Source organism: Centropristis striata, chromosome 4, assembly GCF_030273125.1.
Source record: "Centropristis striata isolate RG_2023a ecotype Rhode Island chromosome 4, C.striata_1.0, whole genome shotgun sequence".
Taxonomy (NCBI): domain Eukaryota; kingdom Metazoa; phylum Chordata; class Actinopteri; order Perciformes; family Serranidae; genus Centropristis; species Centropristis striata.
In genome coordinates this window covers 16289184-16315988 of record NC_081520.1, presented here as the reverse complement: position 1 = coordinate 16315988, position 26805 = coordinate 16289184, and the positions used below count along the sequence as shown (strand labels likewise).

General features: G+C 42.9%; 1 protein-coding gene across 1 annotated transcript in view; it reads left to right on the top strand.

Annotated features, from left to right (window-relative positions):
- Nucleotides 1–323: 323 nt before the first annotated feature.
- Nucleotides 324–26805, top strand: part of cdon (cell adhesion associated, oncogene regulated) — an 89561-nt gene continuing 63079 nt past the window's right edge. Inside the window, exons 1-2 of the mRNA XM_059331458.1 lie at nucleotides 324–423; nucleotides 10988–11166. The gene's annotated coding sequence lies outside the window, so the exon portion shown is untranslated. The remainder of the gene's footprint in view (nucleotides 424–10987; nucleotides 11167–26805) is intronic.

Sequence of the window (26805 nt, the reverse complement as noted above, 5' to 3'; positions counted from 1 at the left end):
TTCTAGATTTAATCATCTTAATTTAAGAAATCTTCTCAAGTGAAATTATCTTTCCATGCAGTGTGTGGCTCTCCCTCATTTCTTGTGTTTCTCGTTGTTTATTCTTCCCTTGTGTTTTTGTTTGGTCTCCTGTTTGTAATCTTTTTCTGTATGTGTGTGTGTGTGTGTGTGTGTGTGTGTGTGTGTGTGTTTGTGTGTGTGGGCGGAGCATTCCTTCTTTTCACTTCTGCTGCTAATCAACCTGCACACCTGAGACCCATCCACTAATAAAGGTCCTGCGGTAGATATACTCCGGCTCTTCAGGCTGGCTCTTCTTGGTCAGTTCACCATAGTGGTACAACTTGTTGGCCTTTTCTCTGTGGCCAAGCTTTGCCTGCCCTACTCTCAATGAGGAGAGTTCTCCTGGATTATAACAGCCTGCTGGTAAGTTTTACTAAAAGACATTTGAAACTCTCCTTTGCCTTGGTCCAACTTTTTTTAGCTGATCTCAGTAGGAGGCAAATGGAATTTCTGTGTAGGACACTGGTTTGTGACTAGAAGTCAAGTAAAAAGTACAATAGACAAGCCTAAAATGGAAAGCTGAGTGGTTTGCTGGTTGTGTCTATTTGGTGTGTTTCAGTTAGAGCAGGGGTCTCAAACCTGGGGGCCGCTGGAGGCAGTATCAAAATGACCAAAAAAAGACACAAAATGACTAAAAAAAGACACAAAATTACAAAAAAAGACAAAATGACTGAAAAAACACTAAATTACTTAAAAAAAGACACCAAATTACCAAAAAAGACACACAATTATTAAAAGAGACACAAAATTATATAAAAAAAAGACAAGTACCAAAATAGACACAAAATTACCAAAAAAAGTAATTAAAGCGACTTTCCACACACAACACGGTAAAGTGCCATTCATATAAAACTCACATTAAACTTTCATATCAAGGTGGGGGCCACAAAATATAGTCACGAGGGCCACAATTGGGCCGAGAGTTTCAGACCCATGACTGTAAATGAAAAAAAAAAAGGTCTCAAGTTGGGAAGAGCCAGATGTAAATTGTTTGCATTGCGTTTTATCTTTAGTGGCAGATGAAAACTGTCTCCCTGTCTGCTGCGTCCAGTTTAGTAGTTGTCCTGTGGTTTTTGGCGAAGTACCCATCTATGTTTGCTCATTCAAACAACTCAGGACCTCCAAAAGTATCTCTTTCTTGGCACTGCAGCCTCATTTAAGACAGCTGTCCTCAGGCAGTTCACCTGGTTGCCCGGCCCCAAGATGTCAATCTGGACCAGGTGTCCCATTCTACCCATCACCCCTTTAGTGAGGCATGTCTGACCTACAGGAAGTTGCCAAAATATCACACCCCACCTGCACTGGAGGCCTGCATTTCCTCAACCTCCATCCCCTCTGCTGCTGACGGCTGGGAGATATGCTACAGTGACTGCAAACTTCCAGGAACGGAACTGTTTAAATGCTCAACTACACTAATGAGCATGAGTTATTGCCTTGGATGGACATTAATAATGAACTATGAACAATTATTAGGGCAGTGGGGTGGCGCAGTGATTAGAGAGCCTGGCTCTTGAGCACAAAGCCCTGAATCCAATCACGTTTGACAGCAAGATCCCTTGGGGTGCCATTGTGTAGCTGATTTGGCACCTTGATGTCAGTGAGGTAAGCAAAATGACGAGATTCTTCCTTTATAAGAAAAAGTGTGTAGGTGGTACTCATATGTCCCTTTATGGTCTTTTAAGAGGTATATCTTTACCAGAGAAGCATTTATATGACAGTGATCAGGTGCTGTTGTATTCATTGTGTTGTCAGGGGTGCAGAGAGGAAATTGTCCCGTCTGCCAGGCCTCTGTGAATCCTGTCAGAGGCTCCACTGGGGCTACCGAGCCTCCCTCACTCGGGCCCAGGAGCCGCCAGGACCCTTGCATATGGTCCTGCTTAGGGCAGCCCCCAGCCTCTCCCGAATAACATAACAATCATTTGCTTTTGCTCCAGTTTTCTACCACAGCGAAGCTGCAGAGGGGCGCTAAGACAAACTGCTGGGTGTGCTCCTCTGCCGTGCAACTAAAGCATGCGTGAAAACAGTCAGGGGTTGGAGGAAACACATGCGCAAATACATAAATAAACACACATATGGAGACTCACATACACAATGGAGAGAGAAAAAGGTCAGCTCTGCCTTGCCCCCCTCCCTTGTAGACATTCCTGGAGCACCTGCACTCACTTAATATTTTGGCAGGAGTGGAAAAAAAGCTCCTCTGCTCAGCGCCTGTCATGTTTGTTCACTGAAGGAAACAAGTTTGGTTTTAATTAGAGCCCCTGCCAAGAGCTGAGGTAATTGCCACTCTGTATGTCTTGCTTTCTTTTTAAAATTTCTTTTCTCTCTTGTTGCCTCATATACTTTAAAACAGAGTTGAGGGGAGCTTGTGCTTGCAGAAAACCCCCCTGCATTTGTCTGAGCATGCGTTGAGTCTGGTCAGTGGGTGCATCCATGCTGGAAATTGTAAATGCAGAAAAAAAATAATGAGCGTTGACAGACCTGTATTGTCATCAGTGACACAGGACATGAAGTATATGCTGAGGGGTATAATAATTTGGAAAATTGCTGTATCCATCCAGAGCCAACCTCCCTCTGTCTGTCTGTATGTCTATCTCTCTGTCTGGTTTTGGCCCAGAATGAGGTTTTGTCCTCGAGGGGTCTCGGGGTTCCGCTCTTACTTTACCCTCCCCACCACCACCCACCCAAGCCTCCCATCCCCACCCCTTCTCCCCACCTGTAACCCAGCTGTGGCTTCGTGCAGCTCATGAAAATTCCCACCAAATTATTCTGACAAAACACCAACATCTGCTGCTGGGAGAGACACCCCCTTCATTACACACACATGCAAACACACTCATTTACATATAGCAGAGCAGCTCTGTTTGGTGCATACCTGTTTGTGTAAACGCTGTACGGTGGCCAAGGAAGCTCGACTTTTGTTTTTCTTGTGCGCTACTGCAACGATATATTAATGTAAAACATACACAAATTTGACAACTCATCCTTCTCCCTGCTGTGTTTCATCACACTCTGTGCAACCAGTGACAGTGGTGAGATTGAGAGGGTAAGATTGAGACAGGAAGACACTTTTGATTTGTCTGTCTGTCAATATGTGGATGAGAATCAGGGATGTATTTTCTTGACAGAGCCTCAAATGACTTGAGCACATGCTGAGCCTTTCAGAGGGGCTTTTATTTTGATTTGCACCAGCAGGGGATGGAATCGAGCCTGCTTGGTCTCTCTCCATCCAAGCCCCTGTGGACCCATCAGAGCCGCGCTCCAGTCCACAGATGAGACGCCACGGCGCTGATTTACTATTCAGAGGTTATTCATCGCCTGTGGATAAAAAGACAATTGAATTATGTTGTTGGAGCAGCCAGGACCGGGCCAGAGCAGTTCAGGACGGACGATCTGCACGAACCGAGACGGAGAGACAAGAGAGAAGGACGGATAGAGAGAGATGTCTGATCCTTCTGATTGCTCCAGGCCACTTCCTGTTTCTCTGATCTGTTCTATGTGCCGATGAAAAACAGAAATGGGAGCGCTGTTAATACACCCTGAGATGTCTACAAAAAGCTTAAGGTCAAAGGTGAGGTGTGAGCTCAGAGAACACAATTGCAGACAGGTGACTGAAATTAGATGGACATTTGAAAAATACAACAGAAGTTACCACGGACAAAATGTTGATTTCAGAGGTGGGGGGGACACAAGTATCTTAAGTTTTCTAGTAGTTCTTCTAGTTTTCTATTGTTACTTTTAAGTTTACTGTTCCCTTTTTGCTTTGACCTTTTGTAAAGCATGTAGCATGTAGCCTCCAGCCTCTCCTCCTCCATCTCCTCCAGCCTCTCCTCTTCCATCTCCTCCAGCCTCTCCTCCTCCACCTCCTCCAGCCTCTCCTCCTCCATCTCCTCCAGCCTCTCCTCCTCCATCTCCTCCAGCCTCTCCTCCTCTACCTCCTCCAGCCTCTCCTCTTCAATCTCCAGCCTCTCCTCCTCCTGTATCTCCTCCAGCCTCTCCTCCTCCTCCATCTCCTCCTCCAGACTCTCCTCCAGCTTCTCCTCTTCCAGCTTCTCCTCCTCTACCTCCTCCAGCTTCTCCTCGTCCACCTCCTCCAGCCTCTCCTCCAGCCTCTTCTCCTTCTCTACCTCCTCCAGCCTCTCCTCCTCCTGTATCTCCTCCAGCCTCTCTCCTCGTCCATCTCCTCCAGCCTCTCCTCCTCCTCCATCTTCTCCTCCAGCCTCTCCTCCTCCTCCATCTCCTCTTCCAGACTCTCCTCCAGCTTCTCCTCTTCCAGCTTCTCCTCCTCTACCTCCTCCAGCCTCTCCTCGTCCATCTCCTCCAGCCTCTCCTCCTTCTTTACCTCCTCCAGCCTCTCCTCCTCCATCTCCTCCAGCTTCTCCTCCTCTACCTCCTTCTGCATCTCTACTATCCGTCACCTGACAAAAATATATTGATGCATAACATGAACAGTGTGACAATTTGCGGTGTAACAATCATCAATTTTGATTATATGATTATGGAGGAAAAAACTTAGTTTCACAATTATGAGTATGGATGTATAAAATCACAGGTTTAAGCTTGAGCGGCCGTTTACCGCTTGGTCCTAGTCCCTGACGTCTCTCTTTTGGACGGTAAAAACTGTGGGGGACAAAAACGGTCTTTTGAAAAAGTGCAGGGGACATGTCCCCTGTCCCCCCCCAAAAAAATTACGTCCGTGGAAGTTATGTCTTTTGCGTGTTCAGTGTTCACACTCGTAGTTTCCCCACAACATAGCTAAATGCTTACTTCCTAACATTCCCTACTAATGCCTCAGATGCTACGTCATGAGTAGATTACAGATTTAGTCATTTACTGGCAGTAGTGATTGTTTAGACCATGGTTTGAAAAGTTTCTATGATGAATTTAACATTGTTTTTGCCATGATTTAGGTCTCCATTAGTATTGATTACATTTTCTGTGAATCCAAACTGACAGCTTCTGTCTTCCACAAAAGAGAAAGTTACAAACATTAAAGGTTTAATAGATTAGACAACCTTTAATAGATTAGGTGGGTGATTTTGGAATGAAATCCTTAATTTTCTCACAACATGAAATACTTTGGCTAATAAAGAGGCCTCTGCTCCGCACTGCAGAGACTGTGCAGATGCATTTATTTTTAATGGGCATCATGTCATACCTGTAAGATGTCCAACATATATACAGTTGTTGCCGTTGTAATGAAGCAAGAATGCTGTCAGGTCTGAAAACTCAAACACTGGTTTGACGCCCAGCAGTTAAATTGTTTCTTGGATGTTCTACTTCCTCCTCCTCGATGACATCATGTTGCTCGTATTGACCTGCTGTCAGTGCAGCAACATTTCAACTTTACACAGCGGTGCAGGCCCACATTTTCTGCCGTTTGTGGAAGATTAAACCCCTTAGTCATGTCTCAGGTGAAATAAACCACAAGAGACGCTCATTACCAAGCACTCAGTGGCCACAATTTCCATGTGAGCTATAAAATTGCTTTTTAATCACTGCTGCAGAAATGTCTATGCCAGATGCACTGAGGTGTTGGCAGGACATCCCTCGATTTTGAAGGACAGGGATGTTTTACCCATTTCCCATCACCCATGTGGAGTCGCTGATATTAAATTGAAAATACACATTGAAATCCCGGGACACACACAGATTGCAAAAATTTCAAAACATCAACAAATGGAAAAAACATTTAACAGCACGGATCCCTGTATCCAGGAGTCGAGTCCGTTGGGTGGCCTTTGCTCCGGGGGTGGCCCACCGTGGCATGTTAGGAGTGTTGATTGTATACAGTGTGAGTATCAATTGTAACACCCCCTTCTCTGTTCGCCAAGGGGAACATAGCTCCCTGTGCCCCTAACCTCCCAGGACACAGAAGGTGAGCTGGACACCGGCCCAGATAAATGTACCGTCTGTTCCAGCTGGGGTTGTGTCAGGATCTCCCGGGCGGCGTGGACAAGCCCGTCTTTGTCCAACAGGAGCTGCGTGTGGTTCAGTATCTTAAGAGAGTCATAATCACATCGGTGATCGGGGTGTTAACAGGCCCCCACAGCTGTCAGAAAGCGATGCACCCTGGGAATGCATGACGAAGGAACCGCTGGCCCTCGGCGAGCGGGTTGCAGTACGTGTTAATGTCCGTACACACACAGCATGCATATGTCTATTCATCTCTGTGAGTGTAATATGGGTGAACGCCTCATTTCTTGTCCAAACATACCAACAGCTATGGCTACACATCAACAGCTTCATCCTGTAATTTAAGTGTCTTATGAAAAGCATCTGTCTTGGACGTTGCGTCAAGGCTTTCTGAGCGTTGTTGTGATACATCTTTGAACAAATGCCCAAACACACTAAATGACTGGATTCAAAAATAAACATAACAACATGAAAAACAATATAATTTCAGAACCAAAAAAACCCACAAAACATCATCTGCTTTAAATCAACCCGACGACATTCTCTTCGCCGAACAGACATTTGGAGGCCTTTTGATGCGTGGAGGCTGACCCAAAAATAGCCTCGTGGTTAGGCAAGGGGATCTATGGGGCATTGCAGGGAACTGTGTTCATGACCCACGCTCAAGTACCTCCTGTCCACGGGCTGATTCATGAGCAGGGGTCAGTCCTTCAGAGTATATATCAGGTTCTCAGTTTGTTGCTTTTAGCAGCTGTTATTGCATTCAAGAGACTGAGCTGGCCCTGCAGAATCACAGGCATGAGTGAAGGGAGGGGGGGTTTGCTCTCGAGGGTCCCAGCATGCAGGCAGAACAGGAGGCAAGACCTTCAAGATGACGCTAAGGTGCTACGCTACTATGGTCCGGGCAGGAATATGGCAACACCACGCCAGGCTGTCTCCAGGCTGGCAGGCAAGGCAGCACAGGCTAGGTGGTCCGGTCCTGTTTACGCCTTCATCTGCACGCACAGGCTTGTTTAAACAAGGTGGGTGCCTTCACAAGCTTCCCCTCAGCCCGTGGACGTCATCAGGCAGGCGCGTGTTGATGTGGCCGTTCCCTGGAGCTCCCTGGACTCTGTCCTCCGGAGATGTTGCCAGCTGCAGGACTCAGACCACAGCAACTCCTCGTCCCAGTTGTTTGACCAGATAACTGTGGGCCAAAAAGATGGTGGAACAGCATCAAAATCTTGGCTCCGTGGCAGCCCTGATTAACATTTGGATCCTAAAATTGAGCCCTCCAGCCAACGATTCAACATTCTTCCACCCACAGTGCTGCCAGCTCTTTCTGTGATCGCTGGGTGCTCACTCCATCACCTGTTGCTTCTTACAGGTGATCCTTGCTGAAACTGTGCTTGGGCGTACAGTTAACATAAACAGTTTCTTCTGGAAGGATGTTGATCATAATGATTTAAGGGTTTAAGAGTTGTTTATATTTATAATTTAAGAGTTGTATATAGTTCATGAACCCAACGAAAACTAACTCCTTGTATCAGAGATAAATGGTTAACAGAAAAATGGGGGGGAAAAGGCAAAAACATAATTATTCTGAGCAACCTGGTTTCAAAATGTGTCTTATTTTTGGCTCTGAACACCTGGACAGGATGACTCACAGTGAAAATAATTTTGGAAAAAAATTTGCAAACTGTTTTGCCTCTGCATGTGTGTATAAGTTAGGGGAAAAAGTGAAAATAATAAAGAAAACTCTCCTCTGTGTCTTCTGATTGATTTGCTATGAAATGTAATGTTAAAAGCTGCATATGTTGCTTGTTAGGTAGGTTGCTGATGAGTCTAATTCTTGGCCTTTCAAGCAGCAGACTGGTGTTTGTGTTCTGCTGTTGGAAGTTACAGTATGTCTGGTAGTAGTATTTCTAATCCTGTTCTTTTAGAATAGTGAGCACTTGTTCTGTTAGGTAAAACAGCGGTTAAAACACTGTGCTGCGGTGCTTGAAAACAGCACTTGTCACATGCCACATTTTGTAAGATATTATACAAATTGCTCTGCAAAAGTTTAAAGTTTCATAACCAATTAAAACTCCTTGTTGCTTGAAAGTTGTCTGAAGGAGCTGGTATGTACTGTATCTCAGGACAAATGGTCTAATCAGCAAGCAGAACCATATGACCTGGACTTTATCTCCTGAAAACAGGTCGCTGCTATCTAGTCATGCTGAAGCTTTTTTCCTGAGGAATTTTAACGGCAGAAAATCTCCTTCTGGTGCACCACTGTCACTGATACCAAACCATCCATATCAGTCAAGAGCAGTTAAATGACTCATGAGTAGCTGCCATGAAGCCCATTTGGCTGCTCACTTTATCATTAATCAAAGCTCTGTGTCACTTAATGGCAACCAATAGTGTGTAACAAGCAGTGCTATCTGGGAGCTTTGATCAAGCACCCGCCTGTTCTCCATCAGCCTGTGGGCCTAGGGTGGCCCTGGGTGGCCTTGTGTTGTGGTCCTTGGGGACAGGGTTTAGAAGAGGTGGCTATCTCAGATGTCCTCCCCTCCTCCACACCGATCTTCTGCGTCCTTCTTCTGCGCCCCTCCCCTGTTTCTCCAGCACATGAAAGCTAACAGAGGGCACGCTGGTCTGATCCCAGCCGCTGACATGAATTTTTGATCAATGACTGGTGCCTCTGAAGGGCCTTTTCCAACGCTGCTCCTCTCGCCAGCCTCCCCCCCCAGTCCTCCCCTTTCCTCTTACTCTAAAGCTTGTGCAACTCCAAATGTCAATGATGTTAGTTTAGCCATTGTACACGGCTGGCCGCATCTGAATGGGTGACTTGTCCCCAGGCCAGCCCCCTACAATGGCCTCCTTTCTCACTCTGACTTGTTCTCAGCATTTTCCCCCCTCCATGAAGAGAGGGCTCTCTCTCTGGCTCTCTTAGCTCTTTGGCTCTGCTGAGAATCCTGGAGCCGGAGTTAAACTGGAAGAGAGGGAGCAGGAGATCAAGAGAGAAGGCCAGAGAGAGAGAGAGGGTGTGAAGGAAGGATGGAGGTTGGGAGGTCAGTGGGGAGGTGGACCGTGACAGAGCAGTAAGCGGTTTTATAACCAGAATTGTTACAGTGTGCTCTGCCAATAATTACCAGCATAGAGGAACGGCGGTAAATCTGGCTTTCACAGATCGGCTAAGCTTGTTAGTGTGCTTAATCGGACAGGGAAAGAGTGTGTTGTAGCGCTGAAAGCCTCGGAGACTGAGAAAATGTGCACCCGCTTCCCTAATGAAGAGTGACGAGAGGAGATGGGGTGGGGAGGAGGTGGAGGGAGGAAAAAGTCATACATGTATGGTGAATTTACAGATCAGGATGGGTTGAAATTCCTCATCTGAGAGAGAGAGAGAGAGCTCAGCTCAGACTGACTACATGGACTGACTTACAGCTGAAGGGCAAGCTGGGTTATGAAGAAAAAAAGAGGGAAGAAGTTTGGAGCTCTTTTTTTTCTTCCTTTTTTGGAGGCCAACTGGGGTCCAGCTGATGTGGTCAGTAGGGGCCAGGTTTGGTTTTTAAGGCTTCATGAGGCAACGTCATGAGATCTGAGTCAGTTGAAACAGGTTCAAGTCAGCAGTCTTCTCATACCAAATGTCAAATCTCTTGTTCTTAAAGTCAAATTTAGTGCAGTCAAGTATCAGTGAGTTCTCTCAGGTGTCTGAATACCAACAATTATTATGAGAGTTGCCTTTTAAAGATGTGACTGTTCTTGTCATAATAAAGCCAAATATAACAAGAGTATAAACTAGTCCAAATCTTAAGATACTCATGTAAATTTGACTGCTGGACCATTTCTCAGAAGGACTGAACGTGTAAGGAGTGTACATGTTTGTCTGACAGTTCTCAGAACTTACAGAGAACTCCAGTTGTTTTTATTATTTCTCTTCAGTCTCTTTTTTCAGTCTCTCTTGTCTGTATATTCATGAAACAGATTCATAAAGTGCCAAGCACAAATTTAAAACATTTTCAACTACTGCAGATGCGTCTTTGACACAATTTGCTTCGCCATGATCTTGGTCTTGCTGTTCCAGATGGTCGGAGAACTCTGACTACTCTTCATCTTCTACTTCTACCAATCATCTGGTGGATGGATTGGAAAATTCAAGACCGTGACTTGAACGGCCGTGAGAACATGTTGCTATCCGGACAGTTTTTACAAGTGCAGGACATCTCAAAACATTAAATTCCAGAAATGTGCTCTTATTTTCCTTGGAATATCTCTCACTGCTATCATTGAAAACGGCACATTGACGTTCGTGATGCAAGTCTCGCTTGAGCCTCAAGTCTTCAGCTCAGGTCCCCTCTCCTTCACCATCAAGCACATTGTCACCACTTTCTTCACCATCTGCTCAACAATCACCATTCAGTACCATCCCTCATTTCTCATGTGGAACAGATTTATTTTAGCACGTTAAAAAAAACAATGTGCATGTGATATTTTGTTGAACAGCTGCTGACTGGGTCCAGATTTCTGGAGAGGACACACACTTAAACACCCACACAAAAAACAATTTACCCCCACTTTTTCTCCTTGAGGTTTTTATAGACACATTGAACATCTGCAGCAAGAAGAGAAGTAACAAGTCACATATTGTCACTGACTTTCTTTTAAAGGAATTAAGTCATTTTTGGCTGTAATAATAATTACTTTACCATTTGAGGAGTGAATCGGCTTTTATGTTTACATATTTATTAAGTGGTTGTCGTTCTCATCAAAAGAAAAGTTATAGGATTTTAGTTGTACACTGATAATATGGCACATGTGTAAGACCAAAGTGTTAAGTACAATATGGTTTCTGCAGAGATTCAGTTCCTCAACCAAATGCTTGTTCCAGTTGAACAAAGTAGCTAAAACATTTCACAAGAAAGACACATTCATTTTTTTAAGTGACTTGGAAGAATTGCTTATTTTCAGACACTAGTTTGCTTTCTGCATGTAAACTTTGTGTGCTGCCATCTACTGATGCCTCACTGAATTGCTTGGCTCTTTGCAGGTATGTCCACATCTGGCAGGCACATGCCTTCTGAGACAGATGTATGAGGGGTCAGGGGTCACCCGGGCCCTTTAATGCAGATTAAAGAAGAAAAGTGAAGAACAACAGAGATGAACAAACCTCTGAAGTGGCTCCAAGGCTGGACAGCAGAGAGTGAGACTCTGATCAGCATCACTCAGGTATGCAAGTGATGACGTGTGGGTTGATTGCACAAAAAGACAGGAAGGAGGCTGCAGAAACTGTCCAGGACTAAAAAATATGTATGCGTGATTACATTTATAACATGGGGCAAAGATCGGACTGGTTTTATATTCTGGTTTTATTGCAAAATTGCAAGTTATTTCCTGCTTTACTGAGGATTGTTTTAACTTCTGTTTTAACACTTTAAATGTAGATGTGTTACGTGGCGTGCTGCTTGTGTCGAGTCTTTGTTCCTTCTGCTCCTCTGCTACTCGCTCTGCTCAGACATGTTCCTCTCTCCCTCCCCTAAATTCCCTTCTTTCAGAGAGGGGTCAGAGGCCAGGGACTGTGACCTACCCTGGGGGTGGGTGAAGGACTCACCCCTCCTTCCCTTTCTTGAGAGATGGGCCATTCCTTGCCATCTCTTTATTTTGTATACACCTGAGTCCCTTATTCTCTCTTGGATCAACTGACAGAGTGCAGAAAGAGCTGCTGTATCTAGTTTCCAGCTCTAGTTTGAATTGTTCGGGCAGATCAATAAGTGCCGGCCTGTATGGAGTCATTGTGCATGCAAAAAAAAGAGGGAAAAACATGGAAACTTTACTGATCATGCAGCTAAAAAAAGAAAAAAGCAATCAGTTTACAAATCCAGTGGACATAATGACGCTCGGTAGAACTGAATTACGTCCGTTTGTGTGGTTACGTTTTCCAAATATGTTTCTAGTTAGTAGTAATCTCTTTAAGTTTTCCACATCCTAAAGAGGTTTTCCATCATTACCTGGTTCAGGGAAGTTATTTCAGATACAGTCGGGCCTCAAAAGTAAAATCAGACAGTGTATGATTGTCCTCTCCGCACTCATACGCTCATGTGTTTTAATGTTGACCACGCTCCCTCCTCCTGTACCCCCTGCCCCTCCTTGGCACCGGCCCTTCATGTGTGTTTGCTTAGAGGAATTTTCTGGAGCCTGCAGGAGAAACGAGCTGCATTACACGCCACTGTCTCCTGCTCGCTCTGTCCAAAGAAAAGTGTTGCTGGCCTGTGTCTCTGCTTGCGCTATTCAAACACGTTCAAACAACTTGCCTCCTCTCTGCTCCTCATTCCGCATTTTGACGAGCCAGACAAGCAAAAGTGTTGGGATGAAGCTGGCCCCGTCTCAAACTTGTGTCTCCTCACAGTGCCTCCAGTGATCTGAACGATTTTTACAATCTCGTACTCGGTTCCCAAGAACTAAGATGTTTCTTATGTGCCTGAAGCTTGTTTTTATATCCAGATTTCAAAATGTGACTGTTATAAAACAAATTTCAAGGGATCCAGTTCAACATTTTCACATGTATTTATTGTTTTTACTTGATCTCTGTTATGAAAAAATGTTTATCATTCTTTGTCTCCTCTGTGACTTTCGTTATTGCTTTTCATGATGTAATTCTGTCTCCTTATATTTCATGTTTGCAAAAACACCCCACTTTTCCTTTAAAGCCACCTGTGCCAATTTATCGCTCCAATTTTCTGTTTTGGGACTCCAAACCGATAAATCAAACCGATGGAATTCAAATATTTCATCAGAAACACGCTACAGTACTGGAGCAAGTTAAGGGTCCTTTATAAACTTTTGAATGTATACTTTTCATGAGGTTTTATGTGCGGGATATGAGATTCTGCCCTTCAGCTGGTGGCATTCCTTTGCTCCTCAAATGCAATTATCTTTTCCCATTTGTCTGTTTTTGTTTTCCCTGTCCTTCCCTCTTATACTCATTTCCTGTTTTGAGCTGCACCAGGCTTTTAGTCCCCCCTCTTGCTCCCTTCCCATAAGTATGAGAGCATATCTGTTATTTACAGCCCCCAGGGGCTACCTGTCATTCTCACCGCTCCATTGTGATTGCCATGGTGACACTCAAATTCCACGGAGCACAGGTCCCGACCCCCACCCGCTCCACCATAAAGCTTTGACCCCTCACCTCCACACCTGGGGATGCAGGTCACAAAACTTATTGCTGTTGATTAGAGAGTGGAGGAGGAGATGTAGACGGAGGCAGAAGAAAACCAAACAGACACACGAATACTTTGAACTTAACTATAATATAATTGAATCTTCATTACACATAATAACATAACTATAATTCATGGCAAAATAATAGCCTTGTGAAAATGTCAAAGCCCCATAACTTCTAACAATCATTAAGTTAATTTGCCAGTTTTTCAAACATCAAATAAATATTTATTAAGCTACAGTAGATGTTCGTGTGACTGCCTGCCTCAGCAATGAAAAAAACTAAACAATAAACAAACAAACCACATCTGAAGCTATGCAACCTGCAAAATTAATCAGTGAGTGTTAGAGGAGCTGGAAGGCAGACTTTGTAACCTTTCAGTGGACTCATGCTACCTCTTTCCCCATTCTTAATAAAGTGGCTGGTGTGGTCTTCTGTTGCTGGAGCCCATCTGCTTCAAGGTTAGACCCGTTGTGCATTTAGAAACGAGTGGTTATTCCAGTTACTGTTGCCTTTCTAACATCTCATTTACATTTAGTCATTTAGCAGACGCTTTTATCCAAAGTGACTTACAGGAAAAAAGGGGAACAATCAAGGTGTAGTGCAATAAGAGCCGTTAGTGCAGCAATAAGTGCTAGTGACAATTCTTTAAGGAGTAGAGTTGTGGTGTGGTGCTAGGAGAGAAGATGCTCTCTGAAGAGCTGGGTCTTCAGGAGGTTTTTAAAGGTAGAGAGGGACGCCCCTGCTCTGGTAGGAACTGATAGTGCTACCAGAGCAGGGAAACGATAGATAGATGGGCCGGCTGTGGCTCAGTTGGTAGAGTGATTGTCTTCTCATCGGAGGGTTGATGGTTCGATCCCTGACCGTGGCAGCCTACATCCTTGGGCAAGATACTGAACCCCAAATTGCTCCTGATGCTGCATTCATCAGTGTGAGAATGAATTCCCAATGGTGGCACCGTTTAGGGGAGCCTCTGCCACCAGTATGAATGTGTGTGTGAATGTGTGTGTGACCATAGATAGATTACAGACATTACACACAGAGACAATAACAACACAATTAAATAAAAAGAACAACCTAGGCATATTCAAGCAATAAAAATGTCTAAAGAAGGAGTATTGATTGTAGTGCAGAATAAAATATAAATAATAGTATAAAAATATAGGTGCCGTGAAAAGATTAAGGTGCAGTGAACAGTGTGCATAAAAAACACAAAGTGCATAGCGACTGTATGTGGCAGGAAAGATTATCTATATCTGTCCCTACGGCAGCGGAGCTGGAGCAGCCTGTGAGAGAAGCTACTCCGCTGTCTTACGAGTGGTTATTCCAGGTACTGTTGCCTTTCTAACATCTCAAATCAGTCTGGCCATTCTCCTCTGAACTCTGGCATCAACGAGGCATTTTAAACCCTGGAGAGTTTCTAATTAAAACTGGGACTAATTTTTTTTTTTGTGATCAAATGTTTATTGGGATTTGACACACATACACGGCAAATCATAATAATAAATCAATGAAAACATGAAAATGAAATAAATATAACTGAAAATAACTCAACAAATAAATAATAAAAATACAAAAGGCAAGTAATTAAATACAGAGAATGTCAAACGCAAAAGGAAAATAGTGCCATTGATGTGCAACCTGGTTAGATCTATCAACTAGGTTAATGTCATCCACAATTTGCAGTACACAGTAAAACCCAAACAGGGAACATATACATATAAATACAGAACAGTACCAGAGGGGGGGGGGGCAGTTCACACCAAAATGCCTTTAAGAGCCTCGACTGTTTGAGCCCAGTACAATGTCACTTCCTCTTTTGCACCATGTACACGTGCTGTGGACAATTCCAGAAGCGCAACATCTATGAAGTTGAGCAGCCACTGACGCCGAGTTAGTATATGGGGCGGTTTCCACCTTGTTGCGATCATTTTTTTAGCTGCAGTTAGGCCAGCCAGAAACACGCGCTTTGGGGAATTCGTAAGTTTCAGTTGAGAGAGGTCATTTAAAATAAAAACAGCTGGGGACAGGGGAATAGAAAGGGATATAAGCAATGACAGTTCACTTTGCACCATTTTCCAAAAATTTGCAACCCCTGGGCATTCCCAAATCATGTGGAAAAAGGTGCCCACAGTGCCTATAGTACAAAATGTACAGTTTGGATTATCTTTTTTTTTCATACTGTAAAGTTTACGAGGAGTCATATAAGTTCTATGAATGAAATTTAGATGGATCTGTTGATGGTCAGGGTTTCTGGATGACTGTTTAACTGTATCCCAGACCCCATCCCAGTCGAAGTCGGGGTCAAGGTCAGGAATATCGGCCCGCCAAGATGTATCAACTGGCAGCGTGACGTAAGATTTTTCTAGGAAATAGCGATACAATTTAGATACAATTTTTCTAGATTCCCGGGCCTGATGCAAAAGTTTGATTAATGAATGATCCTCCAGAGGACCTTGCCAGGGTACACCATATGTTTTCATGACTGTTCTCAGCTGCAAGTAGAAATAAAAAGTGGAATGTTGCAAGTTAAACCGACCTGTAAGCTCTTCAAAAGAGTATAGGCCCCTGTTCCCAAAAATGTCACCAAGGGAGTGGATCCCCTTGTCATACCACTGGCGACACTGACCAAATTTAATTGGGGATTTACCAATCAACAAACGATCATTATAAAAAATAGGTGAATAAGGGTTCCAATTAGATGAAATACCACACACTTTTTCCGCTGCCCTCCAGACTGCTAATACGTGAGTCACAATGGGACCATAGCGAACTTGAGATTTCTTTAGGGGAACATTGGAAAATAAGATTTCATTTAGTTTCAATGGGCGAACCATATTCTCTTCCAGTGTTCGCCATGAAGTCTCGATATCCTCGTCGAACCAGCTGATCAGAGGGCGCAGAGCGAAAGCCCAGTGATATAATTTAGGGTTAGGCAGTGAGAGACCCCCATCAGCTCTATCTCTCTGTGCTGTGGATAATCTGAGACGAGGACGCTTCTTATTCCAGACAAAGTTAGAAATTATCTTCTGGGCCTTGTCCCAAAAAAGTGGGGGTGGTGGCAAGGGCAGCATCGCGCTCACAAAGTTAATCCGGGGAAGCACGTTCATTTTAATGATCGATACACGAGATCTAAGAGAATTAGGCAGCGCGGACCATTTATCAAGGTCACGGGTTATATTTGATAAAGTATCTTCATAATTGGACTTGACAATGGACTGTACTGATGAACTAATCTTAATTCCCAAATACTTAAAGTGGTTGGCTACTGGTATATTCGCAGGTAAAGCTACGCCTCTCATTTGGTCATTCAGAGGTAACAAAGCCGACTTTGTCCAATTTATTCTGTACCCAGATATATCACTAAAACGTTGGAAAATAGATAGAACATCAGGTAGAGACTGCTGAGCGTTCCCTAAATATAAGAGGATATCATCCGCGTACAAAGATATATAATGTGAGGTCCCAAACACAGTGATAGGAGTGATATCTTTAGACATTCGGATTGACTGAGCGAGAGGCTCCAGAGAGAGCGCGAACAGGAGAGGACTCAGTGGACATCCCTGTCTGGAGCCCCTCGCAATGTTAAATAGGGACGAACAAGTCCTGCCCGTAAGTACCATAGCTGTTGGATTGGTATATAAAACTTTAATCATATGTAAGAAGTGAGGACCCACCTCGAAGACCTCCAGTACTGACCAGAGATAATGCCACTCCAAACGGTCAAATGCTTTCATAGCATCTAATGAGAAGACAGCTGATGGTAGTTGTAATGAGGAGGCGCCGTGTATTATGTGTATTAATCTCCTCACATTGTCTGAAGGCTGCCTGGATCTGATGAAACCTGTTTGGTCACAGTTAATGAGTTTCATCATAAAGGGTTGGAGCCTACGTGCAAGAAGCTTAGCGTAAATTTTTATATCAGCATTTAAAAGGGATAGGGGTCTATAATTGGCACATTCAGAAGGGTCTTTATCTTTTTTTAACAACAGTGAAATGATAGCTACATTCACATCTCTAGAGAAAGCGCCTCTCTCCAAGGAGGCCTGAATCATATCAAGAAATAAGGGCCCCAGACTATGCCAGAAAGTTGTGTAAAATTCTGGGGGGATCCCGTCCAGGCCAGGAGATTTGCCCTTGTGCATATCGTCAGCTGCAGCCTTAAGCTCGTTTAGAGTGATAGGGGCGTTTAAACTTGGGGAGCCATCGTCTGTCATTTTAGGTAGCTGGATGGAACTCAAGAAGTTGTTGCATGAGTCTTCATCGTGAGAAACCTCTGAGTTATATAAGTCAGCATAGAAACTGCGAAAGCAGGCATTAATCTCAGAGGGATCTGTTAACAAATGCCCGTCTTCTGATCTAATGGAGGTGATGTCAGCGAAATGTTCATTAGCCTTCAGCCTCAGTGAGAGCAAGTGACTGGGTCTAGCGCCATTAAAATAATATGTTTGCCGTGTTCTATGGATCAAGAATTCAGCACGCCGTTTGAGAATAGCATTAATGTCTTTTTTCACCAAGTCATACTGTAATGCAATCTGATCGTCAAAATTTTGTTGTAATAAGTTATCCAATGCTGAAAGTTTGTGCTCCAGCTGAGTCAGCCTGGAAGAGCGGGCTTTCCTCAAATTAGATGCATAAAGTGTAGCATTACTTCTAATAAAACCCTTAACTGCGTCCCAGAGTATTCTTGGGTCATTGACTGACCCCTTGTTTATATCGATGAATTCGCTAAGTTGAGCCATGAACTGAGTTCTAAATGACTTGTCACGAAGTAAGGTAGTATTAAAACGCCATTTAGGAGCTCGCAATGGCGAAGACCGAATCAGGGCAAGAACAACTACAGCCTTGTGATCTGAAAGAGTGACTGGCAGAAGAGAGACCTCCATAATTTTTTGGAACAAGCCTCTAGAAGCAAAAACAAAATCAATCCGTGAAAAGGACTTGTGTCTTGCTGAGAGGTGGGTAAAATCTCTGGAAGTAGGGTGCATCAAACGCCATAAATCCACCACTCCAATGTTATTTGACCAAGATCGCAAGGCATCAGAACACTGCTTTTGATCTCTGTTTTCAGATTGACCGGATCTATCTAAAGAGTGGTCCCATACAGCATTAAAATCAGCACCTATGATTAGCTTGAAGTCAGGAAGATCAAGTAGAATTTTAGTTATCTGTTCATAAAATTGTGAGTCAAAGGAATTAGGAGCATAAAGCGATACAAGTGCAATGTTTGTGTTTTCTATATGAATTTTGACAATAGTTATTCTGCCTTTATTGTCAGACCATGTATCCAGCAATTTAAAGCGCAAATTGCGACGGCAGATAATTGCAACACTTTTGGTTTTGTTGGTGGCAGAAGAATGAGCAAGTATCCGGAAAAATCTATTAGATAAACGGTTCACATCACGACTAACCAGATGAGTTTCCTGTAGCATAGCAAAATGAGCGCCTTGTTTGCGGAGGAGTTCGAAAATAGCAACTCTTTTCACTGGATTATTTAAACCCCTTGTATTAAGACTCAGGACTTTCAACTGGAAACCATCACCCATTACAATATATAAACAGAGGCAAAAGGAGGGCAGCGTAATCGAAGGCTATGGATATGAATCTCAGGCAGGGAAAGTAAAGGGGCAAGGAAGAACCTCTGGACCTGCAATAACTCAATAACATCTGAACAATAAAAATAGAAACATAAAACAAGGAGAAGACAAGAACACCCATGTCTACAACTCCTATAGGAAGAAATAAATAAGCTAGTCTCCACCAAAACTTCAAAACCACAAGGCGGTGTCAAAGTCACAACTTAAACTAGCTTAAAAAATGAAAAGGCTTCCTTAATGAGTAAAAACAAACATCACCAGGAGATGGCCAACTCCCCCGCCCAGATGGCTGCATAATTTGGGGAAGGAAAAAAAAAACACAACAAAAAGCGCATGACCCATCACTCCACCACCACGCTGAAAGTTAAGGGGTGCAATTAGAAATATCAACCACGAATGATAAAGGGGAAGAAGATATAAAGAAAAAATAAATAAATACATAAATAACAATAATAATAATAAAATTAAATAAATAAAATAAATAAACAAACAAATAAAATAAAAATAAAAAATAAGGGGGGGGGGGGGGGGGGGGGGTTAACTGATGTGATGTGTGGGGAGCAGGGCATTGGAGTTAAATGTCTGACTCACCAGCTGTCAGAAGTACAATGAAAGGCAGAAAACGTGAAAAACACTGATCATATGTTACCGTCCAAAAATGTCTTTGCATCCTCTGGGTCCTTGAATGACTTCTGTACCCCATTTACCCTGAATGACAGCACGGCAGGGAAGATCATCTGGAAGCGGATGTTTCGCTTAATAAGCTCGGAGCAAACAGGGTTGAAAGCTCTGCGTGCAGACCGGACCAGCGGCGGGATATCGGGGGCGAAGCGAATAGGTTGGTCGTCATGTTGGATGGATCCTTTGCGTCTTGCCGCGGACAATATCATGGAGACATCTCTGGAACGATGGATCTTGACAATGACCGGGCGAGGGCGACCTTCCAAAGGCGGCCCGAGACCTCGGTGTGCGCGGTCGATTGTAATGGACTCGACCGGGAGCTCCAACACTTTGGGAATGAAACTTTCAAAGAAACGAACCGGGTCACCGCCTTCAGTCGACTCCTTTAGGTTTAAGATCCTGATATTGTCTCGTCGGGAGCGACCCTCTAAGTCTGTGACTTTAGTTGTCAGCTCGGCATTTACTTTCTCCATCGCGGTTAGTTTCCTCTTCAGCGGAGTAACGTCGTCCTCCAAGGCGGAGACACGGGCCTCGTATTCGGTCTGGCGTGCCGTGAGGGACTCGGTAGATGCTGCGACCTCATCAATGCGTTTCAGCATGCTGTCAACTTTTTCCTCCAGTAGCGATTCAAAGCTGGTGAAGACCCGCTGGATCATAGTTTGCGTCCGCTTGCCTTCCTCGGCAACGACAGTAGCAATGTGTTTAAGCAGCGCTTCAGTAGAAAACTCCGGCAACGAGCTTTTAGCGGTAGCATCATGCTCGGTGTTAGCGTTAGCCTCGCCCGAGTCAACAGGCTCTTCTGCCGTGTCCCGGGACTGGTCAACTTTTTGTTGTTTTGCAGACTTTGGCATTGTGAAGTGAAGTTAAGAGGACACTTTGACACGTTTCTATGCTGGTTCAGCTGGTGAAAGATAATTTGCTGGGTACTGAACGGGGGAGAGACCATGCCACGCTGCTGCTCGCTACCGCACCATACCGGAAGCCCTCCTGGGACTAATTAACGTTTATCTTAACTTAACCCAAGGTTGCTAGTAACCATGCAGTGATGTGAGAGAACCTTAACTCTCAACAAGGACGTGAATTAGTGTATTTCAACAAATGTCGATCCTTTTAACCTAAAGAAATTTCTTTATCAGTTCTGTTCAAGTCAAAAGCTGGTTTGAGATAAAAGTTTAAAGTCTTCTTCAGCACTATGCAGTACTCCAGTTAAATGCTGATTGTGCATCTCTTAAATATCTGAGGATCTGTTTGATCCATGTTTCTGGTGGTTTTTGTGGTCTTGGCTTCATCTCGATGCACCAGCCTGCATGTGTTTGTACATGTTCCTTTACAGTGTGAGTCAACTCATCTCAAGCCGCTTTGTGTGTCTCCATTACACCATTGTAGACCTGTTGCCATGGATACAGAGGCAGCTTTAAGAAGAAAAGACATCAGAAAGTGATAAGAAGCTGCTGTGAACTCACAACCTCCTGTGGGAGGCAAAGTTACAGAGTTACAGACCAGCGCTGAGTTTAATCTATTAGAAAAATCACAAACTGTAAAGATATCATCTACTATCTTCCATTTAACACTGGAAAATCACACAGCAGGGGTTTCATTTTCCTCCTCAGGTCTGACTCATGCTGCTACCGTTACTAGAAAAGATATGTCTGACTGTTATTAAGAAGAAAAAAGGCTTATCCCATTCACAGGCGCTCTGGAAGTCTGTTGTGTGAATGGAGTAGAGATCTGTACTCTGTTAACATTTAGAGTTGGGTGAATTAACCCTCCAACCCCTCAGGCTGTAGCACTCCATAATTACATGGTTTCATGCTTTCCCTTACTCATATTTATCCATGTAATGGTTTACTCCTGCAAATATTTTGGTCCAGCTGGCGCTACAGTGTAACAGTAGAAGCGAGCTCTGTAGTGCAGGGGAGCTCTCTTGTCTACTCATGAATGGACTGTGTGATGTTCGAGAGAAGTACAGGCAGACATAATACAGTCACAGAGAGAACATATCAGGGACAGAGAGAAAAACATGTCACATTTAGGAATAAAGTGGGAGAGGAATATCAAACTCATTTTGGGGTGTTGACTTTAAGAACATCGCTATAAAATCCATCCTCTGAAACTTTTACACTGTTGTCTTTGATGTTCAGTGCAAAGCAAGTCTGTGATGAAATGTATTTCCCGCTTCGGTTCATCCACTTTTCTTGTTTCCTTTCTGCAGTTTTCTTTTTCCACTCATTCCATTCTGATATCTTCCAGAGAATGAGGACCAAACATCAGTTGCGGGTTTTATGCATGTTGCATGTGTTGTTTCCACGGATAGTCACACCCTTAAACATGGTTCACTTTGGCTTTGTATGGAAACATTTCTATATGTCTCTTGATGATTGATTTTCTTTGCTTTGTGGCAGTTAAATGTTCATGCTTTTATCAGGAAAACATCTTGATTCTGTACAAAGTGCAACTTTCTCCTTTGTTTTGATGATAGAGACTCATTGTGAAACAAACTGGAAATGTTGCAAAAAAAGAAAAGCAAGTTAAGGTTTCCATCAACTGATCTGGAGTGAATAAACCAGGCTAAAGTGTAGTTTCATCAGAAGTTGGAGCTCATCTTGACTATCTAATCCACGTACAATAGAAACTTGGAGAAAGGTCTTTAGGAATTTGGTTGAATTGGGCAAGTTTTATTTGTTCTTTCATGTCAAGTATTGGCCACGTTTCATGCTGTCCAGAGACTAAGACATCTTGATATATTATACCGGAAGATGACAATCAGCTGAGCAGTCTTGCGTTAAATGTTCACTATGTCAGAACTTACTTGATAAAGACATTTTGGACACATGATTATTATCTATATTTGGTTCTAGTCATCAATCAAAATAACAGGAATAATAAAAGATTGCATAGCCAGTTTCGGTAACACTTTACAATAACCATCATTTATAAATGGTAAACATGTTATGTTAATGTTTAATCATCATTTATAAACCATATATAGGCCATTTAGAATGGTAAATACACAATTTATTAATGTTTAACTAACTACATCATTTATAAATTACAAATAGATTGTATATTAATGTAAGTTTATAGTTACTTTACTATGATCAAACAATTAAATTATAATTAAAAGTTCATCAATAGTTTTAGTTGCACTCATTTTAACGTTTTAAAACCATATTAAGTATGTTAATGATTTTGAAATGATTCATCTTTAAGAAATTGGTTTAAAACATTTAAAGATTAAATATGTATAGCACTTTCTAAAAGGTTAATAATAACATCATTTAGTTGGTTATTGTAAAGTGTTACCCCAGTTTTACTCTCACTAAAGAGGGTTGCATGCATTTGCAATTATTGGTTTTATGTATGTTAAAAATGTGCATCAATATAAAACAGAAACGTAATGTGGCACGCTTTTATAGAAAGCAGTAACTGAATTAGGGTAAAGGCAGCAAAGACACTTTGAGAGGTTGAAAGAATACCACACTGAGTGTCTCATCACCATAAACAGTAACCAAACTCTCCACCTTGTTATTTAACAGTGTGTTAACCCATCTGTTGCATTTATAAACTTTACAGTCCTGACCAGGCGCGCTTCACAAGCTCTTTCCTCTCTGGAACAACTGGTCAGTCTCGTGGTCCAGATCTAATGAGGCAGACATTATTGTTGGCCAGGAGACCCGTTCGTCGGTCTGACCCTTCGTGCCAAGATGCCAATCTGAATCCTCTGCTGCTGCTTTCCATCTGACTGCCAGCCTGGCTGCTCCACACCCATGTGACGCCCACCTGTCCATCACTGTTTGTTTGCCTGTCTTGGGAGCTGTCCGCTGTTGGGCCAAACCACACAACCATCTGCCCTCTGCCTGGCTCCTGTCCTCTGAGACATGGATCATCAAAATGTTATTCCAGTGTAAACCTCAGCAGAACTACTGGAACCCCGGCGCTCTGGCACACTCCCGTATTGTCTCGGAGACGTGAGGAGGGAGAGTTTGAAGGAAACTCTACTGTAAGAGTGATTCCCTCCCTGGGAGTCCTGAAGGCTTCAGAGAGAGCAGCACATCAGGTCAGAGGGCTCGGTTCATCTGTTGTACAAACACTGAGAACATGTGGTCACACACCACAGCCCCTTCGCTACCAACTGGCTCACTTTAACCTGTTTTACTTCTTCTTTTTTACTCATGCTTCTTTTTTACTCATGCTTTTATTTCTTATGCTTAAGACTTTCTTTTTTAAAAGAAATTTTAAAGATCTTTTTTGGCCATTTTTGGGCTTTATTGATAGAGACAGAGTGAAGGGGGAGACCCAGGGGAAGACATGCGGGAAAGGGCTCTGAGTCGGATTCGAACCCAGCCCGCCCGCTTACGAGGACAATGCCTCTATGGTACACACTCTACCAGGTGTGCCACCGGGAACGCCCCATGCTTAAGACTTTCATCATACACTGTTAAAAATGTTAAAAATTACAGAAAAACACTGTCAAATTGAATCAGAAATAGGGCAAACATTAAAAATTGTATATCAACGTAGTAGACACTTTAGACCGTAAATACAGGAATAATACAAAATTTAAACTGTAAAAATATAAAAAACTATTTATGGTTCAGACTACATTTTTTTTAACTGATATTTGCATTTAAATTTACAGTAAAAAACCCACTCACTGTATTTTTTTTGTGGTGAAGTTCTGGTAACATAGCTGATTTTTTTTTACAGTGTAAATTTTTGATTTTTGTATTGATATTTTTATTTATTTATTCTTACATGGATTTGGTATTCTTTTCTTTTCTTTTTATGCATTTCAGTTACTGTTGAAAACCTTTAATTCGACATTGTCAATGTGACTTTTACTGTACTACTCTTGTGCATTTTATAGTTCTGTACTCAATTTGCAATTTGTGCATTATACTATATCCACGTATACATGCTGATGCTTATTAACAAACAGTATCTACAGAAGAATATCACTTTATTCTATCTGTATTATGAGTCACAGAAAGTATGTTTTTATTTACATAAATCAACCTTTTGAGAGATGCATCCTCACCTGCTTTAAGTAAACTATAGATAGATAGATAGATAGATAGATAGAAAGAAGGAGTATTGATTGTAGTGCAGAATAAAATATAATGTACAGTATAAAAATATAGGTGCCGTGAAACAAATAAGGTGTAGTGAACAGTGTGCATAAAAACACAAACACGCATAGTGACTGTATGTTATGACCAGACTTTTAGCTGTTATTGTACAGTGTGATGGCATGTGTTATATGTTATAAACTTTATATGAACAAATTAAGTCTGAAAATTCAACCACTGTCATAGCAAATTCACTTCATTGTAAGGGGGAGCACTGTCCTCACAGATGACACTGTCCGGTCAGCATCGTTCTCATTAACAAAAAGATTAATAAGTGTAACTTTAGAATAGACAGAAAAGATGGATTCACATCAGTGAAGAGCATCTCTAACCCTTTTTAACCTAAAACCTCTCCATCACCCCCTTTTCACACACACACTCCTTCTTTTTGCAGTGTCTGTGCTCTTCTCTCCTCTGTTGTCTTTCTTTGAAAACAGCTTTCAATTTCCTGGGTAGCCGCCTTCAAAGGGAGCGGGCGGGGGGCGAGAGGCCGAGTAGGATGCCAGAGGCACAGTGACAGCTGGGAGGCAGGAGACTCCGAGACGAGATCAGAGGGTTCGAGTTTCTGCCCGCCACAGACACGCTGTCATTCTCTGAGCTCCTGCCCCTGCTGCTTTACACACACACACATGTACCAAGGGAACCACGGCTATAGGCAAACACAACTATGTACATTAATATCCAGTTATACACATACAAACTGTTATAGTTAACCCTCTGGAGTCTCCAAAAGCTCCAAATCCAGACTTCTTCATCACATCCAGACTAGAAAACAAAGCAGCGTGGAGCCCTACTGTAAATTTACCTCTAAAGTTCTGGCTGTAAACTCCATGAGGCCAGTTTCAGTTTGATGATGATATACCAAGTAAAACTGGAGACAAGCTCAAATATATTTAGTATAAAATGATAGAACTGGATGTAACCCTCTTATATGTTATATTTGACACCTTTGTTCACATTTGCAACATTTACAATCCTTTATTGAGCATGATAGTGTTTTGAAAGTAAAAAAAGATTCAAAATCACATTTTATGTTGGACCAAAGGACTAAAAAAGACACAAAATGACCAAGAAAGACACAAAATGACCAAAAAAGACACAAAATGAGAAGAAAGAATGACCAAGAAAGACACAAAATGACCAAAAAATGCACAACAACAGACACAAAATGACCTACAAAGACACGAAAGGACATGAAAATAATTAAAAAATGGACAAAATAGCCCAAGACTCCATAGAGTTAACAGTGCTTTACTGGATAAACAGCAAGCACACACACACATGAACATACATTCACAAAGCACTGAAAACATACAGTCAGCTGTTCACAAATTAAAAGCTTTCTTAAAAACTTTCCCAGAAGCACCTGCTCTGACTCGGCGCCCTTCAGCAGAGGTCTTCTGAGGTTGCAAGGGTTGCAATATCAAGCCTTTATTCCCAGGTGATGATGTAAGTGTTGAGGGAAGAGCGAAAATGATCTTATTCAATTTACATAATGTGTTGACTTTGGAACAGATACCATTCTGCTGGAAGGAACGCAGGCCCTTTTCATTGGCAGCTCTTTCGCTCAACACATTTTAGTGATTAATGCACTCAAACAGACTTGAAACATCTGTCCTACTTTCTCATCTAACTGTCTTCTGGTGCTGCAGTTGCTTTGCCCATGTGATATGGGTTTTGGCATGTCTGCTGCGCGGCGGCTTGGTTGGCCTTCAAAGCCAGGCCAGGTAATGGCACTTTGGCTTTTTTGATGATGGTGCCACAAGCTCGCAACTATGAAGAGCTTTTGAAGATTCTGGCGCCACATTACAACAGTATCTCTCTACTGTTTAATCATACCTTCCTAGAGGCCTCACTGTAAAGAGAAACAAATTACGCCCTGATAGCATTGAGTAAAGTGATGCCAGGCTGTTTTGTTGCTGCCTGACGTGTGGCCTGGCAACCCCTGGAGTGAGGTGACATCAGTGACCACAAAGCTCCCGTTTGCACACTAGCAGGAGCGGGGATAAACAGAAGATCTGTTTGGAGAGGCTCAGTGACGCTTTCCTCAGTCTCACCTCAAAAACCAGAGTGTTGACTGCTCTCGTATTCCCAGTGCATCTCGCACTCTCAAGGAAAAATATGCAGGAGTGGTGGAGGAAAGCCTGAGATTGAGTATGAAAGAGAGAGTGGAAGAAAATGAGACAGTGGGGACTCTGGCTAGTAGGGGGGGAGGGAGAAAAACGGGGAGGGTGGGAGAAGG